The sequence below is a fragment of the Globicephala melas genome, chromosome 13 (genome assembly GCF_963455315.2).
Source record: "Globicephala melas chromosome 13, mGloMel1.2, whole genome shotgun sequence".
Taxonomy (NCBI): Eukaryota; Metazoa; Chordata; class Mammalia; order Artiodactyla; family Delphinidae; genus Globicephala; species Globicephala melas.
In genome coordinates this window covers 24,605,343-24,622,307 of record NC_083326.1, presented here as the reverse complement: position 1 = coordinate 24,622,307, position 16,965 = coordinate 24,605,343, and the positions used below count along the sequence as shown (strand labels likewise).

At 36.8% G+C, this 16,965-nt stretch overlaps 1 protein-coding gene across 4 annotated transcripts in view; it reads left to right on the top strand.

Annotated features, from left to right (window-relative positions):
• NETO1 (neuropilin and tolloid like 1) overlaps positions 1 to 16,965 on the top strand; it is a 99,039-nt gene that overhangs the window by 61,370 nt on the left and 20,704 nt on the right. The gene's annotated exons all lie outside the window — the stretch shown is intronic.

The window sequence follows — 16,965 nt, the reverse complement described above, 5'->3', positions numbered from 1 at the left end:
TCATAAATGTTAAATGTATTAGACGATTACTTTGTATCATAAATGAATAGTTTGGGCTTTAAGTTGCTCTTTAATTACCCAGTTGGAGAATTCTAGGGCCCCAGAAGTACTGAATGTCACTCAGTCTTTCTAAATCTTGATACCATCACAGAGTATGTTAAATCTCCCACCCAAGATTATTGCAGATTTCAACAGCACGTTGCTATCTATGTCTTCATTTCAGGAGTTGATCAAAATGTTAGAACGAGTGCGTCTTTATTTCAGCAAGGTATCTGGCCAAAAACCCTCATCATTTTCTTGTTTGGAATTTGAAGAAATTCAGGCTGTAAGATAGCACATTTGGTGTTTTCACCGATGATTGCTTTACCATATCCGGTCGATTGTGCCTTTGGTGAGGCTCAGAGTGTACCTTATTCAATATTTTTGTCTGTCTTGGATAATCACAGATTGAGAACTTTCTAATCTAACACATATGGAAGTTCTAGTTAATATGTTAGTTGATATAATCGAGTTTTTAAAACTATCACAAAAATATGCAGTTTTTATCAAAGCTATGCCATAAAATGTAGTAAGGATAAATTAAAATATGTATTCTTACGTTTCATATATCAAGTAAAGAAACTCTGAATCCTAGGACTTCCTAAGGTTTTATTGCATTCAAACTCAACATAAGCCAATAATTTTTTAAAGAATTGACAAAAAATATCTAAGGCAGTATTGGCTTATATTAAGGAAAATGCAATAAACAGCTCAAAGAAGATACTCCTGTAGGAAGCTGCACTGGTCAAAATGCAAATTGCATAACCTGTTCTCTTCTGGGTGTTATTACTGAGGAGCAGAGTCATCAGTTAGAAGAGGCTGACCGGGATGCAGAAGCATCTGGAATCATGGGAGAAGGGCAAAGGAGAAGGAATGTTTATCTTACAGATTTCTTTTTTTCAAAATGTGATAACTACCTAGACTTAGGTGGGTGATATAGATTAATGTTTGAGAGGTAAGATTAATGTTTGTTAAATTAATTATAGGAAACTATTTGAGTGTAATTTAGGAAGAAGAAACGTCTAGATCGTAGGAGCTGCAATATTCCAAAATTGAATGGGTTCCCACAGAGGCTATTCCACAGAAGGCTATATGAGAAATGGGTTCTCATCGGGCGTGAATGGTGTAGGGGAAGTGTCTAGGTTGGATAGGGGAAAAGGAAGACTAGCTAACGTCTAAGGTCCCTTTCATCTCGAAGATTAAGACCTGTGAGACTTTGAAATTCTGCTTATATAAGAAATGGTGAATTCTATCATACTGGTAAAATTCTGCTTATATAAGAAATGGTGAATTATATCATTAGAGATATTTTTGAGCTAAAAGACAGAGTTTTCATTCTGTAATTAAATGATCTCTGGAAGTCATTCAAGTGGGTGAACTTTCAGTGACTAATCCAGAAGAAACAGGGTATTCTCCCTAAGAAAGCCACTTAATGTTCCTACACAGTGGAGGGACGATCACGCTCATCTGAGTGAGTATTACTTAGCAGTTTCCATAATTATCTCATAAATTTACAGGAAGCTTTGATTGAAACAAATTTATCCTCTGTGTCATGTTGCCTATGCAGTTTTGTGATGATATTTTGTTTTTTCTGCCTTGACTAAAACTGTGCAGAATTCTACTATTCCATGCCTACGATCAATCAAAGTCAGCGTGTGATGGAGTATATGGGTATAGACTAAGTATTTTTGCTTTGAAATCAAGGTATTCCCGATAAAAGATGAAAAGTTTCAAAACAACAGGAAGTAGACTTCAATCAATTCTTTTATTCAGAAATGAGTGATTCTAATCTTTATTCCACATACACACACATATGGAATAAAGATTAGAGATGTGAGTCAATGACCAGCTTTTTCTTACTCAAATAATGAGAAACCACCTTGATATTTTTCTTGGTTCCTCTGTTTATTAGGTGGTATCCCCAAGTGCAGTGTTGAAAAGTGCTTAGGGCATAATCAACACTATTCTAATATCTGTCAAAACGTCTTATATTAGGACCATAGGCTATTTTTAGGAGTTAGATAAGAGCTTAGAAGCCATCTATTTCTATCTCAAACATTTTATGAATTCAAACAGAAAAAGAAAAGACCCAGGGAAGTTAACTGACTTTCCCTGAATACCCTCAACACCATGCTTAATGATTTGAAAACAGCACGGAGGCAAGAATGTAAGACCTGACTAATGGATGCAAGTGGGAATATATTTTCAACTCATTTTATTTTTACATTTGTATCTGAATAAATTACAGTAAAGGGAAAGGATGAGTGTATAAGAGAGAGGCGTAGAAATTCTTACTGTGAGTCATCCCACTTTGAGGTTTCACAGGCACCTTAGAAGAATTTTAAAAGTCTGGATTAAATGCCAACATTTGCAACAATGAAAACTATCCTCTGATATAATGGGAGGAATATAAGATCACTGAATTGAGAAGTATTTACCTTCAACTGTGTCATGAGAAATAACATCTTCCCTAGATAGGTCCTATAAATATCATACTCCTGCCCCTACTGTCTTGCTAACTCTTCACCTCAGCCTTTTCTCAGCTCTGCCTGAGATTGCTGCCCTGATTAATGGTATCACAGTGCTGTTGGCTGCTGTTAAAAAAATGTTTAGAACAACTTTGAAACCTATCAACTAGAGAACAAACAATCAGTGTTATCACCAAATAGGCACTGCCTTACTTCATTAGATTATAGTCTTTTTAATACTTCAAATGGCATCTTGTACTCAGATTATTCAGAATGCTCAGTCCACTCTTAAATAATCTATACAGTGGAGACGAACACATATATGGGCACCCGAAAAAGACCTCAAATTTTTAGGTATTAATTTTGGATAGTATTCTCTACGAAAGATGACTTATGTAAACTTTAAATATATTCTGAAATGAAGAGGAAAACGTATTAACCACTGTGACTAATTTGCTTTCTTGGGTCAAAAATCAACAATTATGAGAATCAGGTTAGAAACACAGCTGAGGATAAAGAAGAATGAATCCAACTTGAGATAAAGACGGAATAGTTTGAATAATTCTCACATTGATCTTGAAAGTATGCTATATTTTATTTTAGTGACTCAATTTAAGATTGCCTATAAGAATAGAGTTTTACACATTTGCATCACTTTTCATAAAGACGTTGGTCTTGCTCTAAAAAATCATCTAAAATTTTTTGAATTCATTATGGTTAGTGTAATTTCAATGTTGAGCATACTTATACATGAAAACGCATGATCAGTTATGATAGAACTGTATATTTAAGTATTGTATATGTATAATGGAGACATTCGTGAAATGGACCTCTTCACATTGAGTCACAAGCCAGATTTTCTGATCCTGCCTTTTCCTGAACACACCGTGAATTTGCAGTAACTAGAATGAATGAATACAGTAGTGATGTCTCATTGTGACTTCTGAAGTTCTACCTTCAGCTGCTCTTCGGTTCTTATTTACACCATGATAAAATCTCAATCACTTAATGCTTGATTAACGGGCAGCCTATTTCTGTTAAAAACAGACATGTAAGTAAAAAGAGATGAAAAGAAATTGTTCATTTTAAAGATGTGGGAACAATGTTTACAATAATTTGCTAAAATGAGACTTTGTATTTCATTTCATATCAATTTATGGCAAAAGGCCATAGAGCCTAAACTACAGATTTATTTACAGTAAAGAAATATACATACAGTAATATTTAATTTTAAAGAGGAGTTGAATTGAAGGATTCTGTGGAAGGCACAGAATCCTACAATATCATATTGTAATTAAATTACATTCTATGGCAAAAGTTATTTTGCAGGTGTAAATAAGGTCTTAGTCAATTGATTTTGAGTTCATCAAAAGGGAGATTATCTTGGGTGGACCTGACCTCGTCAGGTGAGCTCCCCAAAATAAGGTGAAGCATGAGTCAGAAAGACTGCTGGCCTGGAAGAAGAAAGCAGACAGGTATGTTGTGAACTGCCTGCCTGTTACAGGGGTGAACTCTAGGAGCTGAGAACATCCCTAGCCATTGACTAGCAAGTAAATGGGGACCCCAGTTGTATAACTGCAAGGAACTGAATTCTACCAACAACCCGAATAAGCTAGGAAGACAACCCTGAGAATCAGATGAAAACCACAGCCCCAACTGATGCCTTGATTTCACCTTGTAAGATTCTAGCAACAGATCCAGTACTTGGGCTTCTGAAATTGTGTGATAAAAATTGGGTGTCGTTTTAAGATATTAAAATTGGGGTGATTATTACACAGCAATAGAAAACTATTGCAGATTTTGGTACTGTATGTGAGATGCTGCTATAACAAATACCTAATAGGTGGAGACAGGTTTAGAATCAAGCAGTGATCATAGGTTGGTTGAATTTTGAGAATAATGATAGAAAAAGCCTAAATTGCCTCAGACAGGTGGTTAAAATATACCTGGACTTGGAGGGCTGCCAGTGGGGCTCAGATAGAAGTGAGGAGTATTTATTAGAAACTGGAGGAAGGGCGATCCTTGTTTTGTAGTGGCAGAAAGTGTAGCGAAATTGTGTCCTGCAGTGATGTCAGAAGGCAGACTTGTAAGTGACAAACATTGGCTCTATAACTAAGTAGACTACTGAGAAAAGTGGTGGAGGTATAGCCTGGTTTCTCTTGCTGCTTATAGTAACATGAGGAAGGGGAGAAATAAATCTAAAGAATTATTAAACTAAAAGGAATTAGGACTGGATGGTTTTTAAAGCCCCAGCTTCTTCAGGTGGCAAAGATGTTAAAAGTTAGAAATGACGCTGAAAATACGGCAGAGAGAAAAGGCTGAATATGACTGTATAACCTTTGCTCAACCATCAGAAACATCAAAAAATCTCAGTGTTTAGTAACTAAAAGGCCCTTCAAAGAAGAGGTTAAATTTGGACCTTATAGATCCTCTAAGTCAAGCTAGAGGGTCTCCAGGAGGGGAAGGGCAATGACCCTCAGCTATTACAGTGGTAACCAAGGGAGCAAAAGGATTCTCTCAAATAGATTTATGGGTGGGGTGTTTGTCTAAGAGAACAAAGCCCAGTGAATTTCAAGCAAGACCCACAAGCCTCTTGAGAAAATTATTTCAGCAGAAACACTGTCGGCTTGGACTGAAAGGGAAGGAGAGAACCAAATGAAAACAGTTATCAGAACCCTAAAGCTCTAGTGGCCTGAAGCAATCTGATACTACCACTCAGCTGCATATACATGTTACTTTTCATGAGAAAAGAAGGATGACTAAGGGAGCAGAACTGAGAGCCTGGAGAGCAAAGTCCACAGCTACAGAGGCATAGTCCTAGAACTGGAAATATAATCAAGAAAAATCCAGCATTTACCCTGCTGGATTTCAAGACTGTTGTGGACCAGTGACTCCTATTTACTCTTCATTCTCCTTTGAACCAGAATCTCTGTAACTATTTTCTGATGCCTGTCTAACCATTGTGTTGGGAGTTTGGGGAAGGTGGTTTGTCTCTTTGGTTTCATGGGTCCACATGGAGAGGAACTGTACCTCAGGAACTGAAGTCCAGACTCCTTCAAGGACTGCCCCCAGGAGCCTTGTCTGCACAATATTTAGGTGACTTAGATGGTGAGATTTCAGACTTTGAGCTGGTGAGATTTAGATGAGATTTAGGACTTTGAGTTGATGCTGTAATAAAACAATACTCTTGGGAGGCTTGGGAAAGTATGAAAGTATGGGTTCATTTCTGGGCTCTCTGTTCTGTTTCATTGATCTATGTGTCTGTTTTTGTGCCATACTGTTTCTATTACTGTAGTTTGTACTATAGTCTGAAGTCAGGGAATGTGATACCCCCAGGTATATTCTTCTTTTCAAGAATGCTTCGACTATTTGGGGTCTTTTGTGGTTCCATACAAATTTTAGAATCATTTATTCTAGTTCTGTGAAAAATGCCATGGGTATTTTGACAGGAATTGCATTGAACCTGTATATTGCTTTGGGTAGGATGGACATTTTAACAATACTAATTCTTTCAATCCTTGAGCACGGTGTAGCTTTCCATTTGTGTCATCTTCAATTTCCTTCACCACTGTCTTCTAGTTTTCCAAGTACAGGTCTTTCACCTCCTTGGTTAAATTCATTCCTAGGTACTTTATTCATTTTGATGTAATTATAAATGGGATTGTTTTCTTAATTTCTCTTTCGGATAGGTTGTTATTGCTCTATAGAAGTGTACCAGATATCCTGGTTGGTCTGACAATACTCAACAAATCTTGATAATAATCTTTATGCCCTTTTAAAAGAAATTTTAAAGGTCAGGGATGGAAGAAGTCAGAGACATTATAAGCTGCAGCCAGTACTCCTCCTGGCCTTAAAGGAACACACTGCCATGTTACAGAAAGGGCCATGTGACAAGAGAATGATGGTGGCCTTTAGGGGCTAAAAATGTCCCCCAGTTGGCAGCCAGCAAGAAAGCAGGAACCTCAGTTCTGCAGCCACAAGAGACTGAATTCTTCCAACAGCCTGAATGAGCTTGAAAGAGGCCTCCATGCTCCAGAGAACCCAGTACAGCTGCCTCCTTGATTTAGCCTTGTGAGATCATAAAGAGAGACCTTACCCAACCCAGACTTCTGACCTGCATAGCTGGAGATATTAAGTGGGTATTGTTTTAAGCCCAAACGTTTGTAATAATTTATTACTCAGCAATAGAAGGCTGAAGCATATTTGTTGTAATGATGGGTAATTTTTAATAGAATGGATAACCCAAATGCAATCTATATACGTTACTTAATATATTGATTAAATATATTAATAAATATATTATTATTTAGTAATGTATTACTGTTCCTAAATTTGGTAGGTCAAGACATGTGACAAGATAGAACTGTAGGCAGTATAAGAAAAATAATCACTCCAACATCAGCTTGACCCTAAAGTTGAGCAACTACTACTGTGTTACCTAGTCATTGATAAGTTTTCATTTTTATACTTCTTTGTGTTCCTCCATTCATTCTGTCATTCCTTCAGTAAACAAGGAAGTGCCCGGGCACTGATGGCATGAAGATGAATAAGAAGGTTGCTCCTCTTGAGGTGCAGCCGCACTCATTCAAATTGAATTCAAGTGTGTAACTCACTTCAGCAAACGTTCCCTTGTATCTGGTACTCTGTCCCTCCCGCCACACACTTTCTCATTTACTTCAGTAAATTACCCACTAAAACACTGTATGCTAAGAAGCCAAATTCTCTTCTTGTATAGTTTTTTTTATAAATTATTTATTTTTGGGTGTGTTGGGTATTCATTTCTGTGCGAGGGCTTTCTCTAGTTGCGGCGAGCGGGGGCCACTCTTCATCACGGTGCGCGGGCCTCTCACTGTCGCGGCCTCTCTTGTTGCAGAGCACAGGCTCCGGATACACAGACTCAGTAGTTGTGGCTCACGGGCCTAGTTGCTCCGTGGCATGTGGGATCTTCCCAGACCAGGGCTCAAACCCGTGTTCCCTGCATTGGCAGGCAGATTCTCAACCACTGCGCCACCAGGGAAGCCCCCTGTATAGTTGTTTTTCTCCATCATTTGTTTATACTAGTAGGATCCTTACTCTTCTGTCACCATAATTGTTTATTATTTCACTCTTCAGTTTTATTATCTTATCCTTTCTTGTCTGGAACACGGTTTGGCCTGCCATCTGCCTCTTGTATAGCCAATTTGCATTCTGTCCTAGGTAGTGCAAATTCCCTATTTTGTAATGCACCAGTAAAATTACCATATCACCTCAATAAACTAAATTTAATGGCTCCTAGAGGGAAAAAAATACATATAGATTTTAATTTGATTATTACTGTAAAAGTGCACAGAGGTCGGTAACACTCTGAGAAAATACACCAAAAAAAAAGGTGGATAATAATCAACTCTCAACAATAATATTTAATTTTCCCTCCAGAAAAATCTAGGCAAAACACACTTACAAGTTTGGGGTAAATGCTAAGATCAAAAGGCATTATATTCTTTATGTATTTCAGCAAGGAAAGAAAATCATAAGTGCTAGAGGGAGCAAGGTGACCAATTACAACATAGATTTAAATGTAAATTAACATTTTATGGGTATAGATCTCCAAGCCTCATCATTAGGAATTGCTGTATTTTTAAAAGATTAAGACGACTTTATTAATACAGGAATGATTTACTTATATATGTCTTATAGCAGTGTAAATACCAGATGGCATAGATTTAAATATCAACAATACACAAAATATGATGGGGAAATTGCTGACTATGAGTCAGGTTTGGGCATATCTCAATGAAGTAGACATAAAACACACCATGGGTAAGGGGACATATCACTATATACAAATATACAAAATTCAAGATGTATTATTATTTAAATTTTTACATGTAATTTAAATTAAATTTAAATAAAAGGGAAAAGCTGAGCTGGAGGACAATTAGCAACATAAAGGATAGGCAGTGGGCAAATATTATTATCCTGTAAAGAGTACAGATTGTGGGCTTCCCTGGTGGCACAGTGGTTGAGGTTCCGCCTGCCGATGCAGGGGACACGGGTTCGTGCCCCGGTCCGGGAAGATCCCACATGCCGCGGAGCGGCTGGGCCCGTGAGCCATGGCCGCTGAGCCTGTGCGGCCAGAGCCTGTGCTCCGCAACGGGAGAGGCCACAACAGTGAGAGGCCCGCGTACCGCAAAAAAAAAAAAAAAAGAGTACAGATTGTATGGTGTGTAATCTATAAAACCACTGAATCACTATGTTGTACACCTATAACTAATACAATATTGTAAGTCAACTATACTTCAAAAAAATAAATAATAAATAAGCAACAATAAACAAAAAAAGAATACGGATTATATAAGACAATAAGAAAATGTTATATAGCAATAGAAAATGGGGCAAATAAAGTAAACAGTTAATTCATAGAGAAGCGTAAATGGCCTACTGGTATAGGAAACAAACACCTATTCATATTAGTAAACAAAAAGACATAAATTTCAGTAAGAATGAGACATCATTTTCAGGTATCAAATTGTTTTAAAAAATTAGCATTGATGAAATACCCAGTTTTGGAGATGGTGTGGTGAAATGAAAATGTATGTATGCTGGCAGGAAAATAAAAGTTTTCTTAATTTAGCACTATATATCAAAATTCTAAAACAGGTATAAACCAAAAATAGGGTCTTACCTGTTGATCTAAAAAATGAATCTAAGAATAGATACCAGGGATGAGAATGTTTAGAATCATTTAAAAAATGAAAATTTCCTAAATGGCTTGGTTAAATGGTTCTTGAAACATGCCTATGTTCTTGTAACTGCTACGATGATGTGTTGGATGGATACTGCCAATAAACTATATTAAAAAGTAAAATTCTAAAAACAAGTGGCAAGCAAAACACATGTACGTTACAAATATATTCTTGTAAACATGTGTGATAAATACTTAATATACAGTATCTATTATATATGTAATACATATGTGTAGAAGGCAGTGCAATTAACATTATTTTTAGGATGAGGCTTACTATCAGTATTTTATGATTTTTCTCCAACAAAAAGTTGTTGTTTGAGTAAACATTTTAAAAGCAATAAATATAATTTGATACGACTTTCTGAAGGGATTTATTAAATCTAGGAAAACAAGATATATAATTTTTTCTTTTTTTAAATTTAAATATATTTGATTTATAATATTGTGTTAGTTTCAGGTGTACAGCAAAGTGATTCAGTTATATATATACTTTTTTTATCAGATTATTTTCCACTGTAGGTTATTACAAGATATCAAGTTATACATTATTTTCTTTATTGGGAAAATTAAGATTCATTTATGATTTCAGAAAATAATAATTGATCATTGGAGGTTTTATTGGAGGGGTGATAATTATGCAACAGCTGAGGATACCACATTTCTGTCTCATAACATACTCTTTTAGACTTAAGAGTCACTACAGCCTACGGTAGAATTTCTCCACCATTTACCTTAAAGACACACTTAACTGAGGGCTGATTTACTGCATGGCAAATACTGGTGGCCAAGCCCACATTTCTGCAGCGTCCTTAGAACAGTAGAGGTAGAGTAGCATCAGCCCTTTCTCTCGCAGGTGATATGAATAAATGTTTGCTCTGATATTTTAAACTATGTAAAGAATTAGAAAATGTTGCTCTTAACACAGTTCCCAGCTAATTGTGACTCACAAATTGTCAGGGTGTCCTGGTTCCAAACTGTTGCTCTTCCACCTCAGAGATCTCTTTCCTCCCTTTTCCCACTTCTGACCTTTCCTTCCCCATTTTGATATTGTGCAGCCATAGCTACATCTGTGGAACCTAGTGGGGCAGGTCTCTGATTACCCTGAGAAATCAGCTACGAGTTTTCCTATTGCTGCTGTAACAGATTACCACTAACTTAGTGCCTAAAACCACACAAACGTATTATTTGAAATAGGTTTCTCTGGGCTGAAACCATGGTGTCAACAAGGCCACCTTCTAGGGGAGCTCTAGGGAAGAATACGTTCCCTCACCTGTCCCAGTCTCTGGATCCCTTCTATTCCTTCTTCAAAGCCAGCAAGGCTCTTTTTGCTGCGTTGTTAAATCATGTTCTGTCCTTTGGAGCTTCTAAATTCCTCTCGTGAGGACGCCTTTGGTTGCACAGGCCCCTCCTGGATAATCCAGGCTAATCTCCCCATTTTGAAATCCTTAACTTTATCACATCTGCAAAATCCCTTTGCCATAAAAAGTGACATTCACAAGTTGTAGGAATTAGGGTGTGGACAAACTTGGGAGCCATTATTCAACTAAACACAATAGGTTAGATTTTTTTTATTATTATTAAACTGACAAACTTTAGTCTGAGATTATGAAAACATAACTTAGTTGACTTGAAGACCAACGGTTCATAATGCCAAATGGTAATCGTATATCTAAACACATGTTCCCTTCATTCCCAACCACTGAATAAATGTTCTTCTATATAAAGAAATTATTTAAAAATTAAATATCTTTTCACTACAGAAAAATACAAAAAAGGAATGTATCATGAAGATATCAATATGTACTTTTTGGCAAGTATACATGTGTTTGGAGATTTTAAGATTAATGTTAACGTTTTAGAAAGAAAATCACAAATCTGTCATTTGAAAAAATAATTTTTGTTGTTTAAAAAATATGAAATAGGATGAGAAAATGTGTAAAAGGATGACTTTGGTGCCGGTCAACTAATTTTTCCATTTTCCTACCTGTAACACCTTGACATTAAATGTGAATGCTCCAGAAAATGAGGAATCATTACAGGACAGCTGTCAGTTTTAAATATATGTGTCTAGAACGGAGCAAAGAGTCAATAGATGGGTCTCCTATTCTGTCTGTTAATGGGATAACAGTATACTGAAACTTTTTAGGGTCAGTAGTTTCTTACTTTCAAATATAATGAGACTTTTGAGCAAAGGAAAATGATATAAAATTGTATAATCTGCCAGAGACTCACCCTTCTCTCTTTCTTTTTAAGTGTTTAGTTGAGTCCTATTGTACCATTAAAAAACAACAACAACAACAACTGTCAGGCATATCTTATTATTTGAAGTTAATTCTTGATGGACGTTTATTACTGGATATTAAATTATTTGGTCATTTAACTCAAATCACTGAAGAAAAGTTATACATATAGATACATAGTTTAGTGATATAATTAAAATTTAAAATCAATTTCCTCAACTTATTTTTACACTAAAAATATTAAATAATTTTGGCTACCATATTTATATGTTGAATTACTTAGAAAATTTTGTAGCATTTTCATTGAACTTTTTAGATCAACATTGTCTTTAGTTAAGTGTCTGCCAGGGATCCTGGGACAAGAATACAGGCAGCAAAGTCCTTGTAATTTTTGGTAGGATCCTGGGGGATAATATCTATTGATCTCTTTGATTCTGGCTTCACAGCTACATAGTTTACGTCTGTCAATGACAATAAACAATGTATGTTTGCTATGGAGAAAGGAAATTATTATTCCAAATCGTTAGTCTTTGAACTAACAGAATCACAAGCCTGAGGCTATGGTGCTTTGTTGATGCTTGGCTTTGATCCTTATTTACTGCAAGTCCTCCTTTGGGGAGTTGGCATGTTCCATAATGAGACCAAATAGACATTAATACCTTTAACAAAACGATGAGTCTACCCTAACAACTGTTGCATATATGTGTGCATCAGCTATGGAAACAAACCCTGGACCCCATGTCCAAGTCCTAATAATAGAGTGCAGACCCCAAAGAAATATAATATCCTAGGTACTGTAACTAGAGTCACATCTAATTGCACACGATGAATAAATCATGGGGTAGCTGACCCAATGCAGACATAATCATAGTATAAAAATGTATAATAATTTCTTGGCATCAAATGGAATGGATAGATCGTGACGTGGTCCTTGCCCTCTGTGAGTAACGAAATGGCCTCTATCTATGGAATACAATTTTCTCCTGAAGGTGCTTCTCTTTTCATAATAGCGTGTCTTTTGGAACAGTAGGAATATGCAATTTTAGCAGAGAGATTGGGGGGATCTAATAAATGTGAGTAGGATTAGATTGTGAATAGAATTTCTTGTATTAGAAAAAAGATTAAGCTATAGCTTAACAATAACACTGGATATCTTGACTGATAACTAAGTCACATTGGAACATAGAGTTTTGGAAGCAGATATTGATTTTTCAAAAAAAAAATATGAAGCTGATGAAAGAGGTGACAAGAAGATGCACAAACCTATTTCTGGCCTCAAATCTGGTCAGCATTTTTCAAGTAAAATGACATTTCCTCTAATTGCATAGCCCAAGGGCCATTGCATGTTTAAAGTATGGTGGCAGGGAAATTATTCCATTCATTTTGGGAAAAACAAAACAAAACAATTGTTTTGGGAGGCAATTCTAATGGCCAAATATATTTAAAATTTTTTTTACATTTTCTTTTTCTGTGATTAGAATCTCACCGTTAAAATGGTATTTAGCAGCAAGCTCTACATTGTTTTAATCCAGTTTTTGACGTCTTCGAAAGCTGACGCAGGGGCTCACTCATAATTGGGATCTCTGATGTTTTAGATATTTTCTTCCATCAAGTTCATGAAGAAAAGTTTAGCTATTCCTTAGAAATTAGAAGCATTGTTAGAATTTAATGAGAATATGGCATATCCATTTTACTGCTTAAAGAAGTTTTGTTCCAGTGTCTCGTGGACAAGTATTTATTAAGGACCTACGATACGGCACCTGACGTTCTGAGCGCAGTGTTAAATTAGTGAACAGAGCAATGCCTTTGCCTCTCATTCTTATTAAAGGAAGCTAATGATGTACAAGAGAGTAACTTTAAAAAGATGAACTCAAATCCTAGTAAGTGTTGTGGAAAAACAAAACACGGGGTAATGTGCTGGAGAAGGACGTGGGCATGAGTGCCCTGGGTTGTGTTGGGCGATCCTTGTGCTCAGAAGTAAGTTGGGCAAAGATTTGGGGTAAGCAAAGGGGTACCAAGGAGTTTGAGCTTTGATTTCACTTTATTGGGAAGCTTTTGGAGTGTTTTAAAAGGGGATGAAACTCCATCGGATTTACACTTAAATATCCAAGGCTTCTCTGGCCACTGTGTCTGTGGATCCGTGTAAGAGACCATTTGGTGAAAGACCACTCAGAAGTACCAGTGGAGACGTTACCAAGAGCCTGGAGTTGAGAGAGAGCTGACAGACCTACAGGACAGTTTGATGTGGGCGCCAGGGCAGAGAGGACTCAATTATGACCCTGAGCCTTTAGCCTGGAGCGAGGCGATGCCCCTTAATAATGTTGGGAGGGTGGGTGAGGGGGGAATTGAGGCAGGGAAGAGGACTATAGGATGATCACCGCTATCTAAACCCATCCAGCCATATTCCATTTGAGATGGTAATTAGAATGCCAAGTGGGGATGTTACTTAGGGATTCGGATGCACCGAACAAATCTGGGTCTCAGATAGGAGTCAGAGCCGGAAGTGTGAGCCCATGAGAATGAAGCCAAATGCAGCCTCTGTACTCTGACACCAAATTAAATCTCAGAGACAAGAGTCTTGGGTGAAGTAGAAAAGAATCACTTTATTGCTTTGCCAGGCAAAGAGGACCACAGTGGGCTAATGCCCTCAAAATGTGTGTGGACCTGGAGGGGGTAGTGAGAAGTTTCATAGTCATGGTTCAAAGAGGGCGTGATCGGCTCGTGGACTTTCTTCCGATTGGTTGGTGGTGAGGTAATGGGGAGTCAGCATCATCAACCTTCTGATTCCATCCAGTCGGGGGGCTACATGCTCTTGGGCAGCATACCTTTAATTTCTCCCACCTGCTGGCGGTTTCAGTATATGTAAAACAGCTCAGAAATATTAAGTATATCCCTTGAGGGGGGACCCAGACCCTGCCTCTAGGCTGCTCTATTGTTTCTTTTGACTGGTCCTCGCTTCCCTAATTAACATCTATTTAAACCTGCTCCTTGGAACTCAGGGAAGGTCATGGAGGCTGAATGAAGCCTATTTCCTGTAATCCAGAAATGGGGGACACAGAAAGGCTTTTGTGCCCAGGAGCCCCAGAGGGTCCTGCTCGGTATCACCAGGAGCCTGACTGCAGGGGTCAGCCGAAAGGCCTCAGAGGGCAGGGAAAATCACCTTTGCACCTGAAAGATCAAAATGATTATTGAATAAAAGTAACTGAGTTTTTCAGTGTGCCAGATTTTGCTATTTAGTACAAATTAATTACCTGAATATATAACGCAGGTACCTATCACATTTACATAATTATAATAATTTTAAGCTTTGTTCCCATCTCTCAGGCAAAGAAAGTGATAGACTGTAGAGCCTCTAGACTGTCAGAAAATTTTAATAAATCAATACCTTCAAGGGTGATACAAGCTGAATTCAGGAAATGAAGCAAGGACATGTAAACGTACTCCCAGCTCCTTCCTCGTTCTGATGCTTCTCCATGCATTTTTGTGACCATTTCCACTCCAGGTTACGATTGGGAAAATAAGAATAACAAAGAGCAGAAGTAGAAAGCTCAAAGACATGGGTGTGTGTGTGTGTGTGTGTGTGTGTGTGTGTGTGGTCTATTCTCACACAGGCCAGCACATAGAGGCGTGAGCTTTTGACAAACCTCAAATTAAAGCGGTTAAAAGATAAGAATTTGAGAGAAGCAAGAAGCAAGGAGAATACCTGTGGAATGAAACAAGATATGGGTTGGGGGCTGGGAGACGGGGTGGGGGGGGGCGCGGAAGGAGCGTCTGATCTGAAGCCCCAAGCAATTTTTAAATGATATAATGATTTTTAAAGAAAAATAGGATCGAGCATCTCTTCTATTTCCAAATTTTCTTGATGAAATATGATGTAACTTGACTTTGAACAGATCTACCAAATGATAGTTTCATTAACAAGAAAGCAGAGGTATTTGAAATATCAAGGTTTCAGAGAGAAATCTGACAGTTTTTATTTTCATTTTGTTTTAATTTTCCCTGAGTGGCATTTCTGGACTTGAAAAGCAAGGTAGTGGGTGAGGAAAGAAATGACTCTAATAGAATGAGCATTAGTGCTGGTAGCATTAAATAGCAATTATGAATTACGTGGCTTTTAATTACAGAATTGGAACAGTATTTATAAGCATGTGACATGATCCTGGAAAATGATGATATATCCATGATTAGACCTTTAACATTATAAAATATATGTTTGGTGATTCTTTATTATATTTTAAAATAAAATTTCCTTTATTTTGAGTGTGTGGCTGCCCTTCTTCCTCTTGTCCTCCTTAACCTAATTAAAATATGCCCAAAATTCGTTTGTCTCCTGATAACGTTTTTACTCCTTAAGAATCAGCAATATGTAGGTATAAAGGTTGTTTGTCTCAGATGCCGTCATGATTTAAGCATCTTGAAGGACTGAAATGCTATTTCACTGAAGAATGGTAAATGCTCCCCACCTAGTGGGACGAATGGGAACATATGAGGATTTAAAACTAGAAAAAACGTCCAAAAGAAAACAATGAATTCAGTGAAATATTGAGTTCATTAAGTATCTTTAAAAATAATAAAGTATAAATATTATTTGAAATCTATTCTTTTACTGGTTAAAATTTGAAAGATAAAATAGACTTGTTTGGATTAATATTTGGCTTTTTTCTTCATGAAAAGTTATCAGATTTTTCCCAATCATAAGAAGTAACTATATGTGTATATGTTTGTGTATATACACACATATGTATATGCATATATGAAAAAATTTCCCAACGAAAATTAAATATAACTTGTAAATATCCTAGAAATAGTCATTGCTAACATTTCAGCTTAGTATTTCCAGTAAAATTTTTCGTATGTTTGTTTGCATGTGAGGCTTTATAATTTGAAACAATTTGTATCCTTATTTTTCACCCAACTTTATACGTCAGTAATTTCCATACTATTCTATGACCCCTTAAGAATTAAGAATCCTACCACTATAATGATTTTTGAACACTGGGGCAACACGTGCCAAGCTTTTGTTTTTGATTTTGTTTTTATGTTGTCTGTTAAGTAGTATACAAATAAAATAGAGATATTTGGATTAAACAAGATTAAACATATGCTTTTGGGCGTATGACTTCTCTAAACAAGGTGCTGAGAATTACCAGAAGGCTGACACACAGGAACACACTGGATTTCTCAGTCTTCCTACTCTGCAGTACACATCTTCCTTGCCAGAGCAAACTGTTGAGTTACATTTCATGTTTCCAAAGAATTTGTTCTTTGGAACAAATATTTACATAACTGTTCACTTAAGGTATTTTAAATTGGAATTTTAAAATTGGGCTTAAAGGACCTTTAGATAATTTCAAAATCTGCATCTGTGTATTGTGTTTCTCTGTACTGAAGATTCTGTTAATACAGTTGTAGGACAAATGTCACTTTCATCCAAGCCTCAGTTTCATAGGATCACTGAAAACTTCAGAACACTCCTGGATTTATATTGGAA